We start from the raw sequence: 25,951 nt of genomic DNA on the forward strand, positions 1-25,951 counted from the left end.
TTCACACCCATCCTATAGTGCCAATGAAAAGCTGTAGGAGACAATTCACCATACCTGTCCCTCTACGTTTGATAAAGCTGTGCTGGTCATAAATCGAACTTGTCTTGGTAAGGGAGATACAGCCCTTGGAACCTGAGAAGGATTTTATGAAGAATGAAAGGACCCAAAGGGGTGTGTATAGAATGGAGGTGTGTGTTGGAATTAAAACTGTAACAGGGTCAAGATGGAAACATTAGAAACAAAGACCCCACTCTTTCTTGGAGGTTTTGTTCAAGTCAGTGTAATTAAAATAATGTACTCACATAGTGCACCCAGAAAGTGAGCTCATCCATTGCGGATCCTGTCACGTTGTAATTCAGAATTACTCCTCAAAATTACAAAGCTGTTACAGTCTGAGTGGTAGGGTTGCCAGAGAATGAATCCTCAGAGAACCCTGGCTAGCCCAAGTCAGAGGAACTGCTCCTTGGCTGCTAATCCTCTGTGTCTATAATAGTTCAGCCCTGATCCCTGACATTATGCTGCCTGAGTCACATGCTCTTGGAAAAATGACATCAGGTTTAAGTAGAAAGGTCAGAAGAGGACAGGGAGGCAGAGCAACTTGGGGCTAGGCACACATATCCTCGATCAGATGGCTTAGAAATAGATTAAGGAGAACACACTACAGGGGGTCTCACTGTCTTCACACAGAAAAAGACTTCTCCTTGAGGAGGGCTCACAAATTCCTGAAAATAATGATTATGCCTGTGGGGAAGCAAAATGTCCCTGAAGTGGAATCTTTGAACTCACTTATATATAATTGGTTGTGGCAGACAGGAGAAATCCTGACACAGCAGGCTTCAAACATATTCAGGAAGATGTAGTTCATAGCATAATTCATATTAAAACCTTAAGTCTCAATCTCTCGTTATCCCAACTTATCACTTTAAGATACTAGGCTAGTTAGATCTCTAAAGTTTGATTAACATTTTCCAAGGACAGGAGAAATTATTCTTGGTTTGGGAGTTGATATTCCTCTTTCAGTAATTTATCTTCTTGAGCTATTACAAAACACCAAATATATTGTTACTTTCCATATTTTCCAAAAATTTTGGAAAATGCATCTGATGCAAATTAGGAACTCAGCAATATTTTTGGATGATACCTGGGTTCACTGCCCACATAAGCTGAGCCCAAATTCCACATTATATTCTGGAGATTGTCAGGCAATATCCTTTTAGCTGGCACACTGGGCCCTTCCTTTTGTCACCAGAGAAAAGAACAAGTTTTTGGTAAACATGCAAGGCTCATATGACTAATGAGACTTGGTTTGGCCTCTAATGAGAGTCTAAGTCCCATTTCACCAAAATAGAAATCAGAGCATCACATCATCACATCATTCTTGTGAAAGCCCCAAGAACTATTTCTGTCTCTAATACAGGGAGAATGAATTGCACAACCTCAGTTAAAAAAAATTCTTAAATGTTGCCATACTCACCCAATCCTGCATTCTGATCTCAGCAGCAGTAGCAAAAAAGTTTGTGGAGTTTCTCCAGTATCAATCAAAAAGCTCAGCAATGTGTTTCAGCTTCCATCAGGAAAGTACTATCAATTTACCACATGTAGGGTTTACCTAACCCCTTAGCAGCCATTTCTATTTTGTTCATTTGTTTTAAGAAATATGCCTTGCTTTGTCACCCAGGCTGGATCACAATGGCACCATGATAGCTCACTGCAGCCTCAACCTTCTGGGCTCAAGGGATTTTCCCACTTTAGCCTCCCAAGAAGCTAGGACGGTTGCACACCACCACACCAAACTAATTTTGTTTTGTTTTGTTTTTTAGAATGATGAGGTCTCACTGTGTTGTTCACGCTGATCTTCAACTCCTGGGTTCAAGCGATCCTCCAACCTCAGCCTCCCAAAGTTCTGGGATTATAGGTATGAGCCACTGTGCTTGGCCTAGAAGCTATTTCTGTAACCCATTTATTCCCAGATTACCAGTCTATGACTACAATGAAGAGTATCCTTCCATTTCATACCAAAAATATCACAGTATTCTCTCCTATGAACCCATTTACTAGAAATTCACTTCTCTCAAAGTGGTTTCAACTATATGTGAAACTTTACTGGTACTATCTTATATTTGCTCTACAACAGAGCTCTCCCATGCTTCCCCTCTCACCTTTTCAACTCACTGTTTTGACCTTCAGGAGAGCTCTGCTATCACATTCTCATATCTACCCACTGATGCCCACTGTTACCCTGACTTCAGCTTCAGGAAAGATAAACTTTTACCTTTGGTCCAAAGGAAACATCCTGATAATGCCTCCTGCTTTTTTTGTGGGGCTAGGAGGAAGATGTAATACCTTTTGGGCCTAGGGGTTCCTTACCTGGAGTTTCTTACCAAAAAATGCTGGTTGTTTCCTTCTCTGAACTGCTATTGTCCCTGTTGCCACTCTGACAAAAATAGAAGCTTGATGTTGCAGCTTCCCTGGGCACAGCTTACTCCCAGCATGAGCCTGCCTTTTCATAACTCAAAGTCCAGGATCAAATAGATCCCTAATTTAGAAAGAGGTGGAAGTCCCTCCTTCTACAGTACATAGTTTTAGTATATTTCTCACATGGGGATTATCTACTTCCAAGAATGACTGATAGTGGCAACATTCATTCTCACAAAAGAAAAAGCCTACTTCCACCCAACCATTCAGTCCAACAGGTGCTCCTTGGCTCCAACAATACAATCTCAAAATGGTCTAATATTCACCTATTTCCCAAAGTCAAGGTTAGTGCCTTTTATCCATGGTCACTTCTTTTTTTGAGATGGAGTCTCATTCTATCACCCAGGCTAGAGTGCAGTGGAGCGATCTCAGTTCACTGCAACCTCTGCCTCCCAGTTTTAAGTGATTCTCCTGCCTCAGCCTCCTGAGAAGCTGAGATTACAGGTGCGTGCCACCACACCCGGCTGATTTTTGTAGTTTTGGTAGAGATGGGGTTTCACCATGTTGGTCAGGTTGGTCTCAAACTCCTGACTTCATTATTTGCCCACCTTGGCCTCCCAAAGTACGGGGATTACAGGCATGAGCCAACACACCAGGCCTGCTTTTTAAACATTTGTATTTTCTGCCCTTATTATTTCTTAGTTACAGAGATCTCTTGGTCCATTAGTACATCACTCGGGGTTCAGCATGGGTCTGGAAACAGAGGGCATACTCCAGGTAGGCAACTGAGAGTAGTCAAGCCACTATTTACAAGGCCTGAGCAGGGTTTGCAAAAATCAGCAATAACATATAGTATCTGGAGTTTGCAACAATGAGGGGCTATCACTGCTCATAAGTCTGAAATGGGAAAGAGAAGATATGTTTACCAGAACTCACAAAGTGTATGGAGAGAACTGTGAGACACAAGTGCTAGCTTTCAGCAGATAGACTCAGCCAACACTGGGCACTCTGGTGGAGAGGAAACTGGGGAATAAATACCCCAACCTCATTTTCCTCCATTTCCCACTGTCCTGCCACAGTGCTGCTCATCCCCACCCCACTCATTAAGCCCATCACTAAGCCAGAAGGCAAAGGTGTTTGTTGATGTGGTCAATGTAGATCAGCCTCCTAAGGCCAGAGCAGGGTAGAAAAGGACAAAAAGTAGATCTGGAGGGGCAAAAGAAGGTATTTAATGAAATTTCCTATTGTAAAATTCAACGCTTTTTTCTCAATTTATTTCTTAAAAGTTGCAAGAACTCTTCTAATGTTAGTGTAAGAATTCTACAATTAGATTCACCTTGTTTGTGCCTGTTAATTTTAAAAGCTTTAGACATGTGGCCTCTAAATTATTGCTTTCCCAAACTCCAGAGCCCTAATCATTTTTTTTGTTCCCTACTCAGCAGTAGTCCTTCATCGTCAAACATTTTACTGAGCCTCTCTGCTCCTGAATATCTTCAATAATTTCCTTAAGGCTCAGCAACTAAAACTGCATACATTATTCCAGAAGCATACGTCCCAAGATAAGAATGAAAAATATGCTAATTAAATCATGAGAACTTTCAGAACAATAAAAGTTAAAATAAAATTTAAGGAAATAAGAAACCATAGCAGTGTTGAAAATTGAAACAATTTAGAGGCAGTTCGAAATTATTAGGAATTAGCACCACATAGACCATAGACTTAAATTCATAGCAGGCCTTGGGATAGAAGTTTCCATAAGTTTTAATATATTATTGGTGTCTTGAAATTGATTCTATTTATTGGGAATACTTTGCATAGCATAATCCAATACCACCCATGACTAGATATGAAATGTGCATGAATCCAGCCCCCAAATAAAAAGTCAAATGTGGTATTAGCACCAAAGCCTGAAGGGGATGGGACTGAGTGTAAGGAAGGAAGAGGGGAAAAGCAGCTTAATTTTCCTTTTTTTTTGAGACAGAGTTTTGCTCTGTCACCCAGGCTGGAGTGCAGTGGCATGATCTCAACTCACTACAACCTTCACCTCCAGGGTTCAAGTGATTTTCCAGCCTCAGCCTATCTAGTATCTGAGATTGTAAGCATACACCTCCATGCTCAGCTAATTTTTTTTCCTTTTTTGTATTTTTAGTCGAGACAGGGTTTCACTATGTTGTTCAGGCTGGTCTCGAACTCCTGACCTCAAATGATCTGTTCCCTCCTTGGCCTCCCAAAGTGCTGGGATTACAGGCATGAGCACATGGCCAAATTTTCCATTCTGTTTAAGAATGGGTAGCTATTGGTCAGGAGCAGTGGCTCACACCTGTAATCCCAGCACTTTGGGAGGCCAAGGAGGGCGGATCATGAGGTCAAGAGATCAAGACCATCCTGGCCAACATGGTGAAACCCCATCTCTACTAAAGATAAAAAAAAAAAAAAAAAAAAAAAATTAGCCGGGCTTGGTGGTGCATGCCTATAGTCTCGGGAGGCTGAGGCATGAGAATTGCTTGAAATCAGAAAATGGAAGTTGCACTGAGCCAGCATTGCGCCACTGCCTCCAGCCTGGCTATAGAGCGAGACTTCGTCTCAAAAAAAAAAAAAAAAAAATTTTTTTAAAAGGGTAGCTATTAATTTTTGATGTTGATATAAAAATGTAGGCTTAAAAATGTCAGGGCAATCATCAGCACTGTAAAGATGGGAATCAAAACTTTTAAATTCTACTTTTTATTGATATATAGTAGATATGCTTATTTTCTGGGTACATATAATTTGTAAAGATCAAATCAGCATGATTAGAAGATCCATCACCTTAAATATTTGTCTCTTCTTTATGCTAGAAATATTTGAATTATTCTCTTCTAATGATTTAGAAATATACAATAGATTATTGTAAACTATGGTCATTCTACTGATCTATTAAACACTAGATTTTGTTTCTTCTATCAAATTGTATATTTGTACCCATTAGTCAAGTTCTCTTCATCCCCTCACCTCACCCTTTCTAGTGCCTGTGGTAACCACCAATGTATTCTCTATCTTCTTGATAGTCACTTTTTAAGCTCCCACATATGAGTGAGAACATGTGATATCTGATTCTGTGCTTGGCTTGTTTCACTTAACATAATGACCTCCAGTTCCATCCATGATGCTGCATGTGACAGGATTTCATTCTTTCTTATGGCAGAATAGTGTCCTGTTGTCTATATATAACACATTTTTTTAAATCTATTCATCCATTAATAGACATTTAGCTTGGTTCCATATTTTGGCTATTATGAATAGTGGTACAATAAACATGGAAGTGCAGAAGTCTCTTTGATATGGTTGGTTTTGTTTCTTTTGGATATATACAAGTAGAAAAATTGCTGAATGGTATGATAGCTCTATTTGTAGTTTTTTGAGGAACTTCTATACAGTTTTCCATAGTGGTTATACTAATTTACATTCCCACCAAGAGTGTATGAAGGTTCTCCTTTCTTCACATCCTTGTCATCATCTGTTATTGCCTGTCTTTTTGACAGAAGCCGATTTTAAGTAGTATGAGATACCTCATTGTGATTTTGATTTGCATTTCTCTGATGACTAGCCATGTTGAGCAGTTTTTTCATTCTTATTGGTCATTTATATGTCTACTTTTGAGAAATGTCTATTCAGATCTTTTGCACATTTTAAAATTGGATTGCTTGTTGTTTTGCTCTTGAGTTGTTTGAGCTCTTTATATATCCTGGTTATTAATTCTGTGTCAGATGAGTAGTTTGCAAATATTTTCTTCTATTCTGTAGATTGTCTCTTCACCTTGTTGCCTCCTTTGCTGTGCAGAAGGTTGATATAATCTCATTTGTCTTTTGCTTTGGTTGCCTGTGATTTTGAGGTCTTACACCAAAAAATCTTTGTTGAGACCAATGTCCTGGACCATTTTCCCAATGTTTTCTTGTAGTAGTTTCATAGTTTCAAGTCTTAAATTTAAGTTATCAATCCATTTTATTTGATTTTGCATATAGTGAGAGATAGGGGTCTAGTTTCAATATTCTGTCTATGGTTATTCAGTTTTTTCAGCGCCATTTATTGAAGAGACTGTTCTTTCCACATTACATGCGGTTGGTGTCTGTGTTGAAATGAGCGGCTGTAAATACATGGATTTATATCAACGTTCTCTATTCTGTTCCATTGGTCTGTGTGTCTGTTTTTATGCCAGTACCATGCTGGGTATCAAAACTTTTAAACACTGTATGTGGAAGAAAAAGAATAACAAAATTCTACTATTTAGAAAAAAATGAGCAAAGGAAAAAATGTGCAACAAGAAAGCATAATGAGTAAGAGACATAAATTACAATGACAGGAATACCACATTCGTCCTCATTATCCATTAGTAATTTATCTTTGACTCCTCCCTCATTCACCATGTCTGTGCAGTTGACTCACTGGATTTTCCCTTGGAATAGTCTTGTATCTGACCCTTCCCATTCCTACTACCACTCCTCTAGTTCCCTGGAGCCTGTACTAATTAAGAAGCTCTAGCACAGAATATTCTCTTTTTTTTTTCTTGGAGACAGGGTCTCACTCTGTTACCCAGGCTGCTGTGCAGTGGCACTATCATGGCTCACTGCAGCCTTGACCTCCCTAGGCTCAGGTGATCCTCCTACTTCAGCCTCTCAAGTAGTTGGGACTACAAGTGTGCACCACCATGCCTGACTAATTTTTGCATTTTTTGTATGGGGTTTGGTCATGTTGCCCATGCTGGTTTCAAGCTCCTGGGCTCAACTGATCCATCTGGCTTGGCCTCTCACAGTGCTAGAGTTACAAGAGTGAGCCACAATGCCCAACTCACTGCATATTCTACCTCGCACTTACCCACAGCAATGAGCAAACTTCATAAAATATAACATCTCACCCCTGCTCAGAAACCTTCAGGAGCTCCTCATTTCTTATGAACTACCCTCTTAGCTGTTTTTTGAGACCTTGTATAATATGATCACAGTTAACTGTGTTTTGTCAATTCTAAGACATGTTTTTTTTTAATTTTTTTATTGCATTTTAGGTTTGGGGGTACATGTGAAGAATATGCAAGATTGTTGCATAGGTACACACATGGCAGCGTGATTTGCTGCCTTCCTCCCTTTCACCTATATCTGGCATTTCTCCGCATGCTATCTCTCCCCAACTCCCACTCCCACAGTCCCTCCCCTATTCCCCCCTACAGATCCCAGTGTGTGATGCTCCCCTCCCTGTGTCCATGTGTTCTCATTGTTCAACACCTGCCTATGAGTGAGAACATGCGGTTTGATTTTCTGTTCTTGTGTCAGTTTGCTGAGAATGATGGTTTCCAGTTTAATCCATGTCCCTACAAAGGACACGAACTCATTGTTTTTGATGGCTGCATAATATTCCATGGTATAAATATGACCCATTTTCCCTGTCCAATCTATCATCGATGGGCATTTGGGTTGATTCCAGGTCTTTGCTATTGTAAACAGTGCTGCAATGAGCATTCATGTGCATGTGTCCTTATAGTAGAACGATGTATAATCCTTTGGATATATACCCAGTAATGGGATTGCTGGGTCAAATGGAATTTCTATTTCTAGGTCCTTGAGGAATCACCACACTGTCTAAGACACATTTTTTAAAAAGACCTTTGGAACGTCTCTGAAATTAGAGTGCATGTTACAGTTGATGGCAATCATGGTGTCTTAGATTCAATGGTTCTTTTCCCAGTTTGCCTTGGCTACAAGATACCTCTGTCCTAGAAAACAAGACTTCTCACTTTATATATTATCTATACACATAGTACATTATCAGTGAGCCATGTCTTGACTCATTCTTTCATATCTCCAAACTTTTGTTTAGACATCTCCCTCTGTCTGAGTATCCTTCTTCCTCTGCCTCTCTTAACATATTTCCCTGTAAAAATCAGCCCATCTTTAATAAGGTCCAGCTCACGGGCCACCACCTCAAAGAATGCTTTATCCACCACCTTAGTGGGAACAACCATTCCTCTGAATCCTCTCAGTCCCTTCTTTGTAAGTCTAGCATCTGATATCACATAGTTCTTTTTAGTTTAAGTACTTGCATCCATTTCTGGTTCTGCAAATTTCTTGAGTGGACAATTAAAATTGTGACATTCTATGAAAGATGAGTTTGTTTCAGAAGGACATTTTGAAAAATTTCTTTAAAATCTATGATGTACTACCATTCTAGAACTCAGTGAGAATCCTGCTTCAAACTGCCCTCTAGAGGTAGTACATTATCAGTGGGCCAGAGAGAGATGTACAGCCGTGGATGGGTGAAAGACAGTGGCTGCTAATCAGCTGGGAAGGGGAGCTGCTGAGAGTGTTTCTCCATCAGCAGAACTTGCTAACTGGCCCTGTTTGTGGAAGTAGCTGTTGGAAAGGTCAAGCTCTAAGAAATCATGTTGCTTGGAAATTGCCAGCCCTCTCCACTTTGCTCAGATGAGTCACTGTGATGTCTTAGAAGGGTGAGGCCTGACAAAGTAATAGCTTCTCTCAGGAAATCCAGACGGGGCTGGAAGTCCAGGAACTCTGGGTTATTTTCCAGGAAGATACTGAGCGTAACCCTGTCCTGTCAGAGGGTGTAGTCTGGGAAAAGACGACTACATGTCCATGTCATTGTCTGCAACAGGATTCTTCTCCATCACTAATTTTGAACTCTCCCAGGCATAAATCTTTACTGCAATACATTCACAGTACTTTATTCCCTCCTCCTTTTTTCTCTCAGCAACCTTCTGTGGCCACGAGAAGATAAAAGTCATCTCAGGTGCTCTCTTGAGAGCCAGGATATTCTGTGACTAAATTTTAAATGACTTGTGAAATTTCCTGCTTAGTTCTGCTTCCTAGGGGAAAATGCCATTTTCTGTAAGGGCCTCCCTGTTACCTGACTTGAATTTCCATAGGTATCCCCTCCAGCCTCAGTCTCTGCCAACAGAGAGATTAGATTCTAGAGGCTCCAGGTCTCTGCCAGCTTCAACATTCTAACATCTGTTTGGTGCTCAACATAGCTTGCTTCCCAGGCACTGAATTTATGCATTAATGAATTTGAAGCTCGTTTTCCTCTGAGGCAAATTGGTTGGCATGATATGATCTGGGGATGTCCTTTGGAAGCTTTCTATAGGATGTGACTTCTCTACAAGTCTTCACACCAGAAGGCCTTGCATAAAGGTCACAATTGTTGAGCTAATTTCACCAAAAGAAGTTGTTTTGTCTTAGAATTTTTTTCTTATTAAAAAATTCAAGCAGTGCCAGGCACTGTGGCTCACACCTGTAATCCCAGCACTTTGGGAGGCCAAGGCGGGTGGTGGATCACAAGATCAAGAAATTGAGACCATCCTGGCCAACATGGTGAAACCCCGTTTCTACTGAAAATACAAAAATTAGCTGGGTGTGGTGGCAGACACCTGTAGTCCCAGCTACTTGGGAGGCTGAGGCAGGAGGATCGCTTGATCCTGAGAGGCGGAGTTACATTGAGCCGAGATTGCCCCACGGCACTCCAGCCTGATGACAGAGCGAGACTTCATCTCAAAAAAAAAAAAAAGTCAAGCACTTTGGGAGGCTGAGGTGGCAGGTTACTTGATGTCAGGAGTTTGAGACCAGCCTGGCCAGCATGGTGAAACCATGTATCTACTAAAAATACAAAAATTAGCCAGGCATGGTGGCACATGTCTGTAATCCCAGCTACTCAGGAGGCTGAGGCAGGAAAATCGCTTGAACCCAAGAAGCGGAGATTGCAGTGAGGCGAGATCATGCCACTGCACTCCAGCCTGGGTGACAGGCGACAGATACTCCATCTGAAAAAAAGAAAAAGTCATAGACTGAGCTTGGTGGCTCATGCCTGTAGTTCCAGCACTTTGGGAGGTCAAGGCAGGAGGATCACTTTTGAACTCGGGGGTTCGAGACCAGCCTGGGCAACATGGCAAAACCTCATCTCTACAAAAAATATAAAAATTAGCCTGGCATGGTGCACACACCTGTAGTCCCAGCTACTCGGGAGGCTGAGGGTGGAGAATCACCTCAGCCAAGTGAGTCTAGGCTGCAGTGAACCAAGATCACACCACTGCATTCCAGCCTGGGTGACAGCGTGAGACTCTGTTTCAAAAGAAGAAATCATAGAGGTTTATTATAGAAAATACAGACATTATAGAAAATTATTTAAAAGGAAATAAGACTCATTTAAATGCAACTTCTTGGAGGTAATACAGTTAACACCATGACATGCAACACAACAATTTTCATGTGAGTGTATAATCATATGATTCTTAAGTGTTTGATACAGAATTGGAATCACACTTTTCAAACTGTTTTTTAGCCTGCTTTTCTCCTGTAATTATAAATGATTAGCATTTCATTTGTCATCACGTATTAGTTCATAGCATGGACTCTGGAGCTAGCCTATCTGAATTTGAATCTTGGGTCTGTCACTTATTGTGTGACCCTTGGGCTTGTCCTTTAACTGAAATAGTTTCTGCAAATTATTCATCTGTAAAATGGGGATAATAATTGTTCTTACTTTACAACGTGTTGTGAATGTTTAAGTGAATCAACATTTGCCGAACACTTAGAACAGTGCTCGCCAGTAGTGTGGGCTTTATGGGGCTAGCTACAGCTACTATAAGTACTACTACATTTTCTTCTACAACATTATTTTAAGACTAAATGGAATTACATTGTTTGGTTGTAGCATGGTATATTTAGTCAAAGTCCCATTGTTGAATAGTTAAAGTGTTCTACTTTTTTGGTATTGAATCACCAGGATTCCTAACCTAAGATTCTGGTCAGAAGAGGATCCTTGACCAGCCATGTCATATACTCTGGTTCTTCACCCAATTACCCAATTGCTCCATGGGTGACTCAGCCCTGTGGGCTCTGCTCCAAGAAAGCATTGGTGGGTACTCAGTGAACTGTAGTAGGTCCCTAGAGCCCCCTTTCCATGCTGGTGGAGATGAAGGTCCTGCTCTGCTTTCTTTTGGAGCTCTATTCCTGTGTCCCTCCCCCTCAATACTACTGGAGAGAAGGGGAAGGGGCCCTTTCTGGTTTCTGATGGCCTGTCCTTAGTTATGGGAGTGGTTATAATGCATTCTGGTAGAATGGAAACAGTTATCTACCTACAAATTGAGGGAATGATAGAAAAAATTCATGGCTTCATGGAACATCTTTACACAACACAGCTCTGCCATTGCAACAAACACTGCCAAGAGAAAACCTTGCTGGGGGATTAGCAACTCATCAGATCACCTCCATGAAGATGTGCATGGGGGAGTGTGTCAAATGCCTGGTTCTTACAGTCTCTCAGGTGTCATTGACCAAACTACCTGCTTGGTTCTCAGCCCCTCCTAGCCAAAATTCATAACCTGACCACATGATGAAAGACCCACAACTTCTAGATTTCTGCCTTTATTATCTCTTAGGTTTACCGGAACATTCTACCCACATGCTACCCACTGTGGGGTTCTAGATAAATATCACTGCCTAGAGAATTCCCTTAATACATGGAAGTGGGAGAGCTGTCCCCCAGCCTCAACCATCTCCAATCAACTGGTCATTTAACCTGGTGCCAGGGGGTCTGTGTTTCTATCGAGTGAGTGGATATTCTTTTAGAATACAAGGATGAGGCCTCTGATACTAAATAAGAATAGATTGAAATAAGCAAAACTGACCTATACTTTTAGAAGTCAGGATAATACTTACCCTTAGTGGGTGGAAGAGGGTACAAGGGAGGCTTCTAGGGGGCAGGTAACATTTTGGGTTTTGACCTGGGTGCTGGTTATATGGGTGTGTTGAATTTGTGAAGTTCAATGAACTATACACACATGATAAGTATACTTTTTTCAGTTAAAAATTTTTAAACAGAAGATATTGATAAACCAGAGTAAATGCATTAAAATAAAGAGCCCAAGGAGATCCACCTCTCTTAAAGACTAGTGGCTCTTTCCTAATAGGGCTACCAGATTTAGCAAATAAAAATACAAGCTGGTAGTTAAATTTGAATTTCAGGTAAATGATAAATAATTTCTAGTTTAACTATGTCCCATGTAATATATGAGACATGTTTATGTTAAAAAAATATTCATTGCTTATCTGAAATTCAAAGTTAACTGGTCGTTCTGCATGGCAGGATTTGATCTAACAACTCTAATCTTAAATCTTCTAAATATGTCTCATCATCAATATAACAAAGTGAAAAAAGGTATCTATTGGATAATATATATGAAAGATATATAGTCTTGGAAGAGAATACTGAAATCTGTAAATAAAGTATAGGAGGCAGAAAAATGAGAAAATAAATGTTCTAATTTTCTGTTTTATCCATTCCTCATTCATTTCATATTTCTCTTCTATTGTTCCTAGGTTTCTCGTTCCCACATTCTTATCAATGAAAATAAGGGAAATAAGATAATGCCAAATACTTCACACTTTCATTTATTAAGTTGGAATTCACAACTCTGTTGGTCAGTGTTTCTGAAAATATTGTTCCTGTATTTGTCTGTGTTTCTCCTTCTTATCTTTTTTAAATTGCATTTTAGGTTTTGGGGTACATGTGAAGAACATGCAAAATTGTTGCATAGGTACACACATGGCAGTGTGATGTGCTGCCTTCCTCCCCATCACCTATATCTGGCATTTCTCCCCATGCTATCTCTCCCCAACTCCCCACCCCCTGCTGTCCCTCCTCTATTTCCCCCATACAGACCCCAGTGTGTGATGCTTCCCTCCCTGTGTCCATGTGTTTTCATTGTTCAACACCCGCCTATGAGTGAGAACATGTGGTGTTTGATTTTCTGTTCTTGTGTCAGTTTACTGAGAATGATGGTTTCCAGTTTCATCAATGTCCCTACAAAGGACACAAACTCATCGTTTTTGATGGCTGCATATATTCCATGGTGTATATGTGCCACATTTTCCCAATCCAGTCTATCATCGATGGGCATTTGGGTTGGTTCCAAGTCTTTGCTATTGTAAACAGTGCTGCAATGAACATTCGTGTGCATGTGTCCTTATAGTAGAACAATGTATAATCCTTTGGATATATACCCAGTAATGGGATTGCTGGGTCAAATGGAATTTCTATATCTAGGTCCTTGAGGAATCACCACACTGTCTTTCACAATGGTTATGTTTCTTATTTTTGACTGAACTATTTCCTCTCTATTTCATTCTCTTTCAGAACTTGGCCTGCGACATTTGACCAGATGGACGTTAAACCCTTCTTAGTCTAATCAGTGTTTGTCCTGCCTTTTCTTATCTTTAGGTTTCATCTGGTAAATGTGAAGAATCTATTTGTAATCGATCCCAGAAAGGCCACAGTTTCCTCTCCAACAATGTTAACTTATACATACCTGCTACATTTCAATTGTATTTCTTAAACAATTTGTAAATATGAGCCAAAGTCAGAATTCCATTTCATTTCCTTTTTTATGCTTCCTACTCTTAAAGATGAAGACATTCTGGTACAAATTATTTAGTACAACTAGGCTCTATCAGTACATGGAATTGAGTCCCCAAGATTTTGTGCTTTGACACATTTTCAATATATACTGATGGATGATAATAAAATAAAATTATTTCCTGCTTGAAAAGGCTCCTAAATTTCAACTTTGTCACCAAGAGTGTCATCCACTTTATTCAGAGTAAAATACTCAATAATTATTTTTTTCATCTAAACAATAAGTACATGCCCTACAATACTTGAGGAGAGGAGGAAGGGGAAAAGAGAGAAGTTGCATCAACATCAAAGAAAGATTATAAGGTGCCTCTCAACAATGTACATGTGGAATCCTAACCATTTAAATGCTAACCATCCTAGTCTTTTCAAGTTAGTAGTTTTCTGCAATATTGTCAACTAAAAAGTATATTTTTTATTGAGTCACTTCACCAATCATTGATCTGTTCTAAATGACTTTAGACAATACTTTTCCCTCATTATCTTAGACACAATTAAGTTAACTGATTATCTCTCATGAAGACACCTTTTTTTTTAAACTTTATCCCCTGTGTTCATAAATCTTACTGTTAAAATACAGCAGAGGAGGGAAGAATTATAAAGATTTAATATGTGCAGAGAAGAATTTTAAAATATACTAAGACAAATTAGAATGAAAGCATCATAAATAAGGTAGAAAAATAACATTACTTTTCATGAAATCGCATTAGCAGAAATACATAAATCAAGTAGCTCTGGGTTTTTCAGAACACTACATAAGCATTAGTGAATGCTCTATTAATCATTAATGATGTATACAATTACAGAATACTTAACAACTCTAATAGTATTTTCAACTCTAATGTTCTCCAGAAAATTCAGTAATCACTTTATTAGCTAAATGAACTCCCAGGAATGTGCTGGGTTGTTAGCAATGACTTATCAATTACTTGCCCTTGTAGTCTCTAGCATTTCTAACATTCAAAGGTCTTCAAAATCTCCTCCCACCTACTTGTCCAATCTTATTTTTCACAACCCGCCTTGGGGTGTCTGTTCTGATCAGGTCTTGCTGGTCTCTAATTTTTCTACTCCTGGGTCTGCCAGAATAGTACCTGTCCTACTTCCTCCCTGTCCCCTCAAATTTTCCCCACTATTCAGGCCTATCTCCATTCAAGTCTTATCACCTCCATTAAATTTTATCTGCCTACTCTAGTCTATAGCCATCTTTTCTTTTGCTTGGTTATATTATTAAATTACTGTCTGTACCACTAATATGGTATTTTATTATACATACTAGTTTATACCATCTTCTGCACTGTCTTCAAGAGTTACTTAATATTCATGGGTATCCAAACATACTTTTGTGAACTATAAAACATTCTATCAATGTAAAGTTTATTATTGTCTTCATTAACTAGATTATAGTCCTCTTGAGGTAGGGATTGTGCATACATACATTTTTGTATGACATCTATGTGTATTCCAATTAATATTTTCTGATGAGTGAATGCATGGAAGACCACTGAATTTGGAGGTAAACCATCAGGGTTTGCATTTGCCACTTGTCACCTCTCGGACTTTGAACTAGTTATTTAATCTCATGCCTCAGTTTTCTACCTGTAGAATGGGGTAATAATGGTATCTACCTCATAAAGTTGAGAATTAAATGAATTTATACATGTTAAGTGACTAAAACAGTTTGCTTAGCACATAGCCAGTGCTCAATGAATGTTAGTTGAATGACTGAATGAGACAGAATGCATTTCAATTAAAATCTAGAAACAGCAATATTATATTTTATTATCCCTGGAACTGTGTTTATAAAATAACACATAATACATAAGAATGTCAAGGGAAATCAGTATATCTGTTTGAGATATAAGCCATTATGTATATATTTATTCCTAGAGACATTTTTTAGAATGAGGCTTATATTCTTTATTACTTAATTTGTACTTTTTACATTTCAAAAATCATTTAAGGCCTATCTAAAAGAGATTTTAGTACAGTCATTTTTCTAAACATCACATTACTTTTAGATCTGAATAAATAATAATTGCTGAATATTCTTGATCTTGGTTTACACTGTTTAGAAGATGACACTTAAAAGCAGCAATTAATTTCAGACAATTTGCTCTTGACATCTGTGTTGAACTACTTTCACATGTATATGGGTAAATTTTGAAGTAGAAGTTGGCAGTAACAACTTCATAATGAACTTCTTGAAAACTATTTTCTCCTAAAATTTTACCAAAACATTTAGCTTGCCTAATTTAACAAGTTAAATGTTTTCATTCATACCATTCCAGTTTCTCTCATACACATGCACACACACACACACACACACACACACACAGAATGTAAAAAAGATTTCCTGCAATAATGATTTACACATATATCAGCTTTAAATCATGTCATGATTTTTTTGTTGTTGCTCTGTAGAGCCATCTGCTGGTCAATGGTGTGTTTTATACACTTAATTAAAGTTTTTCTCTGTAACGTCAGGCTCTGACAAAATCAGCCACTCCTAGTAAGAGTAGAGCTAAGAATCTGTGGCTCAAACAAAACCTGAAGTAAACGTCCTTCCAGGAATAAATATTGAGAGTAACTTGTAATCGTTTAATGGAGAAAATAATTATTTATGGAAATTGAGTAGGTCCTATATTTTGGATATTTTTTTCATTCATTCAATAAATATTTGTAAACTTCTTCCTGCTAGTAGGATAGAAACACACACACTTCATAGTATATAATTTTTTTAAAATCTTGTATAGATCATACCTTTCTACTTATTAAAGTTAATAAAGTAAACCAAAACTTTTGATTCTCCTTTTTTATGGCAATTTCATTTTTATCACATAATTAGCATTTCTCCTTCAGCATCGGTATAAACTCACAGCCTTTTATAGTCTCAGCTTGTTTCAATTACCCATTATTATTATTACTACTTTTTCTTTTTTTGAGACATAGTTTCGCTCTTGTTGCTCAGGCTAGAGTGCAGTTGTGTGATCTCAGCTCACTGCAACCTCTGTGCCCCGCAAACCACCCCTTGCCGAGTTCAAGTGATTCTCATGCCTCAGCCTTCCGAGTAGCTGGGATTACAAGCACCCACCACTAAACCTGGCTAATTTTTGTGTTTTTAGTGGAGGTGGGATTTCACCATGTTGCCCAGGCTGGTCTCCAACTCCTGACCTCAAGTGACCCGCCCACCTCAGCCTCCCAAAGTGCTGGGATTACAAGTGTGAGCCACCGTGCCCAGCCTACTTTTTTTTCTGATACACGAATGTTCATAACCTGTTTAGGGGAAGCCCCCTTATGTAGTGCCTTCTGTCCTCTAAGCACTTCTATCCTTGTATCGTATCCAATCATCCTGATGTTTTAGATCCAACATAATTTTTTCCTGCCCTCAAATTATGGAGTCAACTATCCTCCAAATTTCCTGGTTCATTTTAATGGAAAATAGTATTAGAGACTAAAAGCTGGATGTTAAGGATGCCCGCATAAGATTTAGTTGAGAGCAAAAATGCTATCATTGATGTTATTGTTGCTTATAACAGAGCTGGATAAATATGTTTTAAGGTTGTGTATGTACATTGATTTTTTCCCCACTGATATACATTTGTATTACATTTCTGTACCCTATTTTTCTTGTATTATGTGTTTTTTTCTTTATCACCATGACATTCCCCTACATAATTTAATGTGCCATCTTTGGTAGATATTTATGTTAATTCCAATATTTTGCTTTTAACAACTATGCAATGGAATCATTGCAGGTAAACTTCACACATATTCATAATCATTACCTCAGAGCAATCTGCTTGAAGTGTCTTGCAGGTTTTTGTTTGTTTGTTTCATTTTTGGAGACAGGGTCTCACTCTGTCACCCAGGCTGGAGTGAAGTGGCATGATCATGGTTCACTGCAGTCTCTGCCTCCTGGGCTGAAATGATTCTCCCACATCAGCCTCCTGTAGGCATGTCCCTACCAAGCCTGCCTAGTTGTATTTTTTGTAGAGAGAAGATCTTGCCATGTTGTCCAGGCTGGTCTCAAACTCCTGTCTCAAGCAATCTGTCTGTTTCAGCCTCCCAAAATGATGGAATTACAGGCATGGGTCACAGCTCCTGGTCCGCTTGAAGTGTTTGACATTACTGCTGAACTTCAGAAGGCCAGATGTTCCCAAGTGGGACTTATTAAAATTGCATGAAAAAAAGCACAGAGTCAGGAGTTAAATAGGGATTAAATATCTGGCTCTACATAAATCACTTAACTTCATTGTGTCTCAGTTTCCTCATTTGTAAAAGTATGATAATAATGATAATTTGCCTTTCCAGCTGAATTGAACGGTTTTAAATAAGGTTTTACAATAATTTCCCTTCAATCTACTTCACAGGAAATTGTTTTACAGGTTAATTAAAATAACCTGTTAGAAGTGCTTTGAACAGGGTAGAATAGACTGGAAGGGACAGATGGTTCACCTCATGACTGTCCTTTGTGTATGGTTCCACTTAGCCAGAGCTGCCTGATTTCTCCTCATGACCTCATTCTTGACCTCTTTAAACACTCATTCAGGGGTATCCACCACCATCTGAATGTAAAGGTGATAAGTACATACAGTATAGGATATTGCTCACATCTGTCTTAGCTCCTCTTTGAAGTCTGTGCTAGTCACTTTGCAATAATGTTTTATGGCTCTTATTATTGCTTCTGTGTAGTACACTGTGCTAATAACATCAAGTTGACTCCTTGGCAAGGAAGATTGAATGGAGCCTGGAAGTTTCTGGAGGTCTTCATTTTATATGATATTGAGCAGCTAAATTATTAACTCTGTATAAATAAGAATAAAATTTATTTCTACTTCATAAATCTTGTATCTGAAGAAATAAGAAAGGATGATGAGAAAATGTTGGGTTAGGCTTACTTTAAAAGTAAGAAACTGGCATCAGAATCAATGATGCTGTTTTCTCCACTGATTCTGATGCCTGGTTTCTTTTCTGAAGTTAGAGGGTTTGACCAGATTATCGAATTCTTCTGCTCTTTGAAGAAAAATTGATAGAGAAGAATAAACTAGTTGCTCAGAACACTCTGGATCATTTTTTAAAAAATAAATTTATCTCTTAAAATTATATTCCCCTTCCCCATCCCAACACATACCGTAGTAACAGTGATTTACCACTTTCCACAAAGTCCTGCATGAGGGACGTCTTAGTCCATTTTCTGCTAAAACAGAATACCACAGACTGGATAATTTATAAAGAACAGAAGTGTATTTGGCTTACAGTTCTGGAGGCTGGGAAGTTCAAGAACATGGCATTCATCCCATGGCAGAAGGCATCATATGGTGAAACAGAGCAAGAGAGAGAGAGCAAGAAGAGCTCATGAGACAGACAGAAAAAGGAGAGCCCAATTCCTGAGATAGCTAATCCACTCCTACAATAATGGCATTAATCCATTCATGAGGACAGAACCCTCATGACCTAATCACCTTTTAAAGGACCCACTCCCAACATCATTATATTGGCAATCAAATTTCAACACGAATCTTTTTTAATTTTTAATTTTCATGAGTATATAGTAGGTATATATATTTATGGAGTATGTGAGATATTTTCATACAGCCATGCAATGCATAATAATCCTATCAGGGTAATGGGGGTATCCATCACCTCAAGTATTTATCCTTTGTGTTACAAACAATCCAATTACACTCTTTTAATTATTTTAAAATTCGTTCTTATTCATTCTTTCTATTTTATGCACCCATTAATCATCCCCACTCCCCTCAACCCCCTAATAACCCTTCCTAACCTCTGATAACCGTCCTTCTACTTTCTATCTTTTAGCTCCCACAAATAAATGAGAACATGTGATGTTTGTGTTTCTGTGCCTGGCTTAAGCCATAATGACTTCCATTTCCATCCATGTTGTTGCAAATGACAGGATCTCATCCTTTTTATGGCTGAAGAGTACTCCATTGTATGTAAGTACCACATTTTCTTTATCTGTTCATCTGTTGATGGACACTTGTGATGCTTCCAAAATCTTGGCTATTGCAAACAGTGCTGCAATAAACGTAAGAGTGCAGATATATCTTTGATATTGTGATTTCCTTTCATTTAGGTATATACCTAGCAGTGAGATTGCTGTATCATAGCTTTATTTTTTGTTTGTTGCCTTCAAACTGTTCTCCATAGTGTTGTACTAATTTACATTACCACCAACAATGCACGAGGGTTCTTTTTTCTCCACATTCTCATCAGGATTTCTTATTACCTGTCTTTTGGATAAAAGCCATTGTAACTGGGGTGAGATGACATCACATTGTAGTTTTGATTTGCATTTTGCTGGTGATCAGTGATATTGAGCACTTTTTTATATGCCTGTTTGTTGTTTGTATGTCTTTTGAGAAATGTCTATGCACATCTTTTGCCCATTTTCTTTGATGGGGGGGTTCTTTCCTATAGAGTTGTTTGAGCTCCTTACATATTCTGGTTATTAATCCCTTGTCAGATGGGCAGCTTGCAAATATTTCCTCCCATTCTGCTAGTTGTCTCTTCGTTTTGTTGATTGTTTCCATTGCTGTGCAGAAAGCTTTTTAACTTGATGTGATCCCATTTGTTTATCTTTGCTTTGGTTGGCTGTGCTTGCAGAATATTATTCTAGAAATCTTTGCCCACTCCAATGTCTTGAAGAATTTCCTCAATGTTTTCTTTTAGCAGTTTTGTAATTTGAGGTCTTATATTTAAGTCAAGCTTGTGTAACCCATGGCCCACGGGCTGCATGCAGCCGAAGATGGCTCTGAATGTGGCCTAACAAAAATGTGTAAACTTTCTTTAAAAATTATGAGTTTTTTTGTGATTTTTTTTAGCTCATCAGCTGTCATTAGTGTTAGTATATTTTACGTGTGGTCCAAGGCAATTATTCTTCTGATGAGGCCCAGGAAAGCCAAAAGATTGGACACCCCTGATTTAAGTCTTTAATCCATTTTTATTTGGATTTTGAATATGGCAAGAGATACAGATCTAGTTTCATTCTTCTGAATATGGATATACAGTTTTTTTGGCACTATTTATTGAAAAGACTGTCCCATCCTCAAGAGACTGTATATCCTTGGCACCTTTGTCAAAAATGAGTTTATGTAAGATGGATGAATTTATTTCTGGGTTCTGTATTCTGTGTCTTTAGTCTATGTGTTTGTTTTTATGCCAGTACCATGCTGTTTTGATTACTATAGTACTGTATTATAATGTAATTCCTTCAGTTTTGTCCTTTTTGCTCAGTATAGATTTGGCTATTCTGGGTCCTTTGTGGTGCCACTTAATTTTAGGATGTTTTTTCTTTTCTCTGAAGGATGTCATTGGTATTTTGATGGATTGCATCAAATCTGCAAAATGCTTTGAATAGTAGGACATTTTAACAATGCTGATTTTTGCAACCCATGAACATGGGCTATCTTTCCATTTTTTAATGTCCTCTTCAATTTCTAGAATCAGTGTTTTATAGTGTTCATTGCAGAGATCTTTCCATCCTTTGGTTAAGTAAATTTCTAGGTATTTTATTTGTAGCTATTGTAAATAGGATTACTCTCTTGATTTCTTTTTCAGATTATTTGCTGTTGGCATATTGAAATGCCACTGATTTTTGTGTATTGATTTTGTATGCAACTTTACTGAATTCATTTACCAGTTCTAATAGTTTTCTAGTGGAGTTTTAAAGTTTTTCCAAATATAAGATTATATCATCTGCAAACAAGATGACTTGACTTCTTCCGTTCTAGTTTGGATGCCCTTTCTTTCTCTTTTCTGATTGCTCTAGTGAGGACTTCCAGTAATATGTTCAGTAACAGTGATGAAAGTGGGCATCCTTGTACTGTTCCAGATCTTAGAGAAATGATTTTCAGTTTTACCCCTTCATTATGATACTAGCTATGGTTCTGTCATTTATGGCTTTTGTTGTGTTGAGGTATGTTTCTTCTATACCCAGTTTTTTTAGGGTTTTTATCATGAGGATATGTTGAATTGCATTAAATGCTTTTTCAGCATCAATTGAAATGATCATATGGTTTTTGTCCTTCATTCTCTTGATGTAATATGTATCACATTTATTTATTTGCATACATTGAACCATTCTTGCATCCCTGGGATAAATCCCACCTGGTCATGATGAATGATCTTTTCAAAGTGTAGTTAAATTTGGCTTGCTAGTATTTTCTTGAGGATTTTTGCGTCAATATTCATCAGAGATATTGGCCAATATTCTTCAGAGATATTGGCCTGTAGTTTTCTTTTTCTGATGTGTATTTTCTGGTTTTGGGTATTAGGATTTTACTGGCCTCAGAATGCATTTGGAAGTATTCCCTCCACCTCTATTTTATGGAACAGTTTGAATAGGATTGGTATTAGTTCCTCTTTAAATGTTTGGTAGAATTCAGCAGTGAAGCCATTGGGTCCTGGACTTTTCTTTGCAGGGAGACTTTTACTACAGCTTTAAGCTTGTTACTTGTTACTGGCATGTTCAGGTTTGTAATTCTTCATGGTCCTATATTGGTAGTTTGTATGTGTCTAGGAATTTGTCCATTTCTCCTACATTTTCTAATTTATTGACAAAAGTTGCTCATAGTAGCCACTAATAATTCTTTGAATTTCTGCTCTATCAGTTGTAATGTCTCTTTTTTCATCTCTGATTTTATTTATTTGGTTCTTCTCTCTTTTTTTTCTTCATCTGTCTAAAGGTTTGTCAATTTTATCTTTTTTAAAAAACAACTTTTTCTTCCATTACTCATTTGTATTGTTTTCTTCATTTTATTTATTTCTATTGCCTTGATCTGTATTATTTATTTTCTTCTACTAATTTTGAGTTTGTTTTGTTCTTTCTTTTCTAGTTCTTTATGATGCATCATTAGGTTATTTGAAGTTTTTCTTCTTTTTTGATGTAGGCAAAGTTCCCTCTTAAGATGGCTCTAAAGTTCCCTCTTAAGATGGCTTTTGCTGTATCCCATCGGTTTTGGTATTTTGCATTTCAATTATCACTTGTTTTAAGACATTTTTAAGATTTCCTTCTTAATTTTTTCATTGACTCATTAATTTTTTCATTGGTTATTCAGGAGCACATGGTTTAATTTCCATGTGGTTGTATAGTTTCCAAAATTCCTGTTATTACTGATTTTTAGTTTCATTCCATTATGATCAGAGAAAATGTTTCTTACTATTTCAAGTTTTTTAATGTTTTAAGACTTGTTTTGTGACCTGAAATATGGCCTATTCTTGAAAATGATCCATGTTCTGGGGAGAAGAATATGTATTCTGCAGCTGTTGGATGAAATGTTCTGTATCTACTGGGTTAATTCGGTCCATAGTGTAGATTAAATTCATTATTTCTTTGTTAATTTTCTGTTTGGAAGATCTGTCCAATGCTGAAAGTGGTGCGTTGAAGTCTCTAGCTACTATTGTATTAGGGTTTATCTCTCTCTTTAGTTCTACTAATATTTGTTTTATATGTCTGGGTGCTCCACAGTGTTCATTGACTCAGTGGTTATTCAGGAGCACATTGTTTAATTTCCATGTGGTTGCATAGTTCCAAAATTCCTATTATTACTGATTTTTAGTTTTATTTCATTATGGTCATATATATTTACAATCATTTTATCCTCTTGCTGAATTAACCCTTTTATCATTATATAATGACCTTGTTTCTTCTTATAGCTTTTGTCTTAAAATCTATTTTGTCTGATGTAAGTATAGCTATTTCTGCTGTCTTTTGGTTTCCATTGGCATGAAATATCTTTTTCTATCCCTTTATTTTCAGTCTATGTGTGTCTTTGTAGATGAAATGTGTTTCTTGTAGGCAATAGATTAATGGGTTTTGCTTTTTTGGCCATTAAGCCACTCTATGTCTTTTTATTGGAGAGTATAGTCTATTTACATTCAATGATATTACTGATAAGTAAGGACTTCTGCCACTTTGTTATTTGTTTTCTGGTTGTTTTGTGGCCTTCTCATTCTTTTTCCCTTCCTTCCTTTCTTCCTTTTAGTGAATGTGATTTTCTGTGGGGATATTATTTAGTATCTTGCTTTCTATTTCTTGTACATCAGTTTTACGTTTTTTTATTTGAGGTTACTATGAGGCTTACAAATTCTCTTATAACTCATTATTTTACACTTATTGCATTTAAAAAAGCAAAGAGAAAACTAATAAAAGCTATAGCTTTAACTTCATTTCTCTGCTTTTTAACTTTTGTTGTTTCTATTTATATCTTAGTGCACCATCGATGTCTTGAAAAGTTGTTATAGTTACTGTTTTTGGTTGGTTCATCTTTTAGCCTTTCTACTCATAACATGAGTAATATACCCAACACAATTACAGTGTTATAATATGCTGTATGTTAATTTTTTCTTTTCTCCTGCTGCTTTTGGGATCCCTTCTTTATCTTCGATCTGTGGGAGTTTGATTATTAAATGCCTTGAGGTTGGTGTTCTATAAGCTTCCTGTATTTGGATACTTGTATCTTTCTCTAGATTTAGGAAGTTCTCTGTTATTATCCCTTTGAATAAACTTTCTACCCCTATCTCTTTCTCTGCCTCCTCTTTAAGGCTAATAACCCTTAAATTTGTCCTTTTGAGACTATTTACAAGATTCTGTAGGCATGCTTCATTGTTTTTTATTCTTTTTTCTTTTGTCTCCTCTGATTGTGTATTTTCAAATAACCCGTCTTCAAGCTCACTAATACTTTTTTCTGTTTGATCAATTCTGCTATTGAAAGACTCTGATATATTCTTCAGCATGTCAGTTGCATTTTTTAGCTTCATAATTTGTTTAACTCTTTCAATATCTTTGTTAAATTTACCTGATAGAATTCTGAATTCTTTCTCTGTGTTATCTTAAATTTCTTTGAGTTTCCCCGAAATAGCTGTTTTGAATACTCTTGTCTGAAAAGTTGAGTATCCCTGGTTCTCCAGGATTGGTCCCTGGTACCTTATTTAGTTGATTTGTTGAGGTCATATTTTCCTGGATGATCCTGATACTTGTGGTTGTTTGTCAGCATATGTTTGAAGAGTTAGGTATTTGTTTAGTCTTCACAGTCTCGGCTTATTTATACCTGTCTTTCTTGGGAAGGCTTTCCATGTATTTGAAAGGATTTGAATGTTGTGATCTATGTTGTATCTGTATTAGGGCACACCCCAGACCCAGTAACACTGTGGTTCTTATAGACTTGTGGAAATATCACCTTTGTGGTCTTGGATAAGATCTGGAATAATTCTCTGGATTACTAGGCAGGGACTCTTGTTCTCTTCTCTTACTTTCTCCCAAAGGGAGGGTCTGTCTCTGTGGTAAGCCACCTGGAACTGTGGGTGCAGTGACAAGCACCACTGTGGCCACAACTGCTGGGACTGTGCTTGGTCAGACTAGAAGCCAGCACAGTACTGAATCTTTTCCAAGCCCTCTTGTAGCCACTGCCTATTTCACTCAAGGCCTCAGGGCTCTACAATCAGAAGATGGCAAAAACAGCCAGGCATGTGTCTTTCCCTTCAGGGTGGTGAGTTGCCCCAGGGAAATCCATAGGTAACTTATAGGCATCAGAAACTACAGTCAAAAACCTTAGAAGTCTGCCTGGTATTCTATTGTTTGCAGCTGAGCTGATAATACTCAAATCACAGGATGCAGTCCTTCCCACTCTTCCTAACCCCTTCCAAAGGAAGAGGAGCCTCACTCCATGACTACCACCACCATAGGCCCATAGGGAGTACTACCAGATTACCCCCAATATTTCCTTAAGGCCCAAGGGCTCTTCAGTCAGCTTGTGGTGAATGCTGCCAGGCCTGTGACTCACCCTTCAGAGCAGTGGTCTCTCCACTGGTCTACAGCAGATCCAGAAATGCCATTGAAGAGATAATTCCTGGAATTGAGGACTCTAAGAGCCCTCTTGATGCTGTATGCCCCTGTGGCTGAGCTGGTAGCTAAAGTGCAAAACAAAGTCCCTCTCAGTTTTCCTTCTGCTTTTCTCAAGTGGACGGAGTCTCTCACCACAGCTAATGCAGCTGGGAATGTGATGAGTCTCACCTGAAGCCAGAACATGTCAGTCTCACCCAGGGCCTGTACTGTACTACCAGGGTA

The 25,951-nt window shown here is 38.0% G+C and overlaps 1 long non-coding RNA gene across 1 annotated transcript in view; it reads left to right on the top strand.

Moving 5' to 3' along the window:
* LOC144579285 (uncharacterized) overlaps nucleotides 1–19,824 on the top strand; it is a 172,644-nt gene extending 152,820 nt beyond the window's left edge. The window contains exons 6-7 of the long non-coding RNA XR_013526572.1: nucleotides 1,821–1,915; nucleotides 19,684–19,824. This is a non-coding gene — a long non-coding RNA (uncharacterized LOC144579285). The remainder of the gene's footprint in view (nucleotides 1–1,820; nucleotides 1,916–19,683) is intronic.
* The last annotated feature ends 6,127 nt before the right edge of the window (nucleotides 19,825–25,951 follow it).

The sequence above is a fragment of the Callithrix jacchus genome, chromosome 14 (assembly GCF_049354715.1).
Source record: "Callithrix jacchus isolate 240 chromosome 14, calJac240_pri, whole genome shotgun sequence".
Taxonomy (NCBI): Eukaryota; Metazoa; Chordata; class Mammalia; order Primates; family Cebidae; genus Callithrix; species Callithrix jacchus.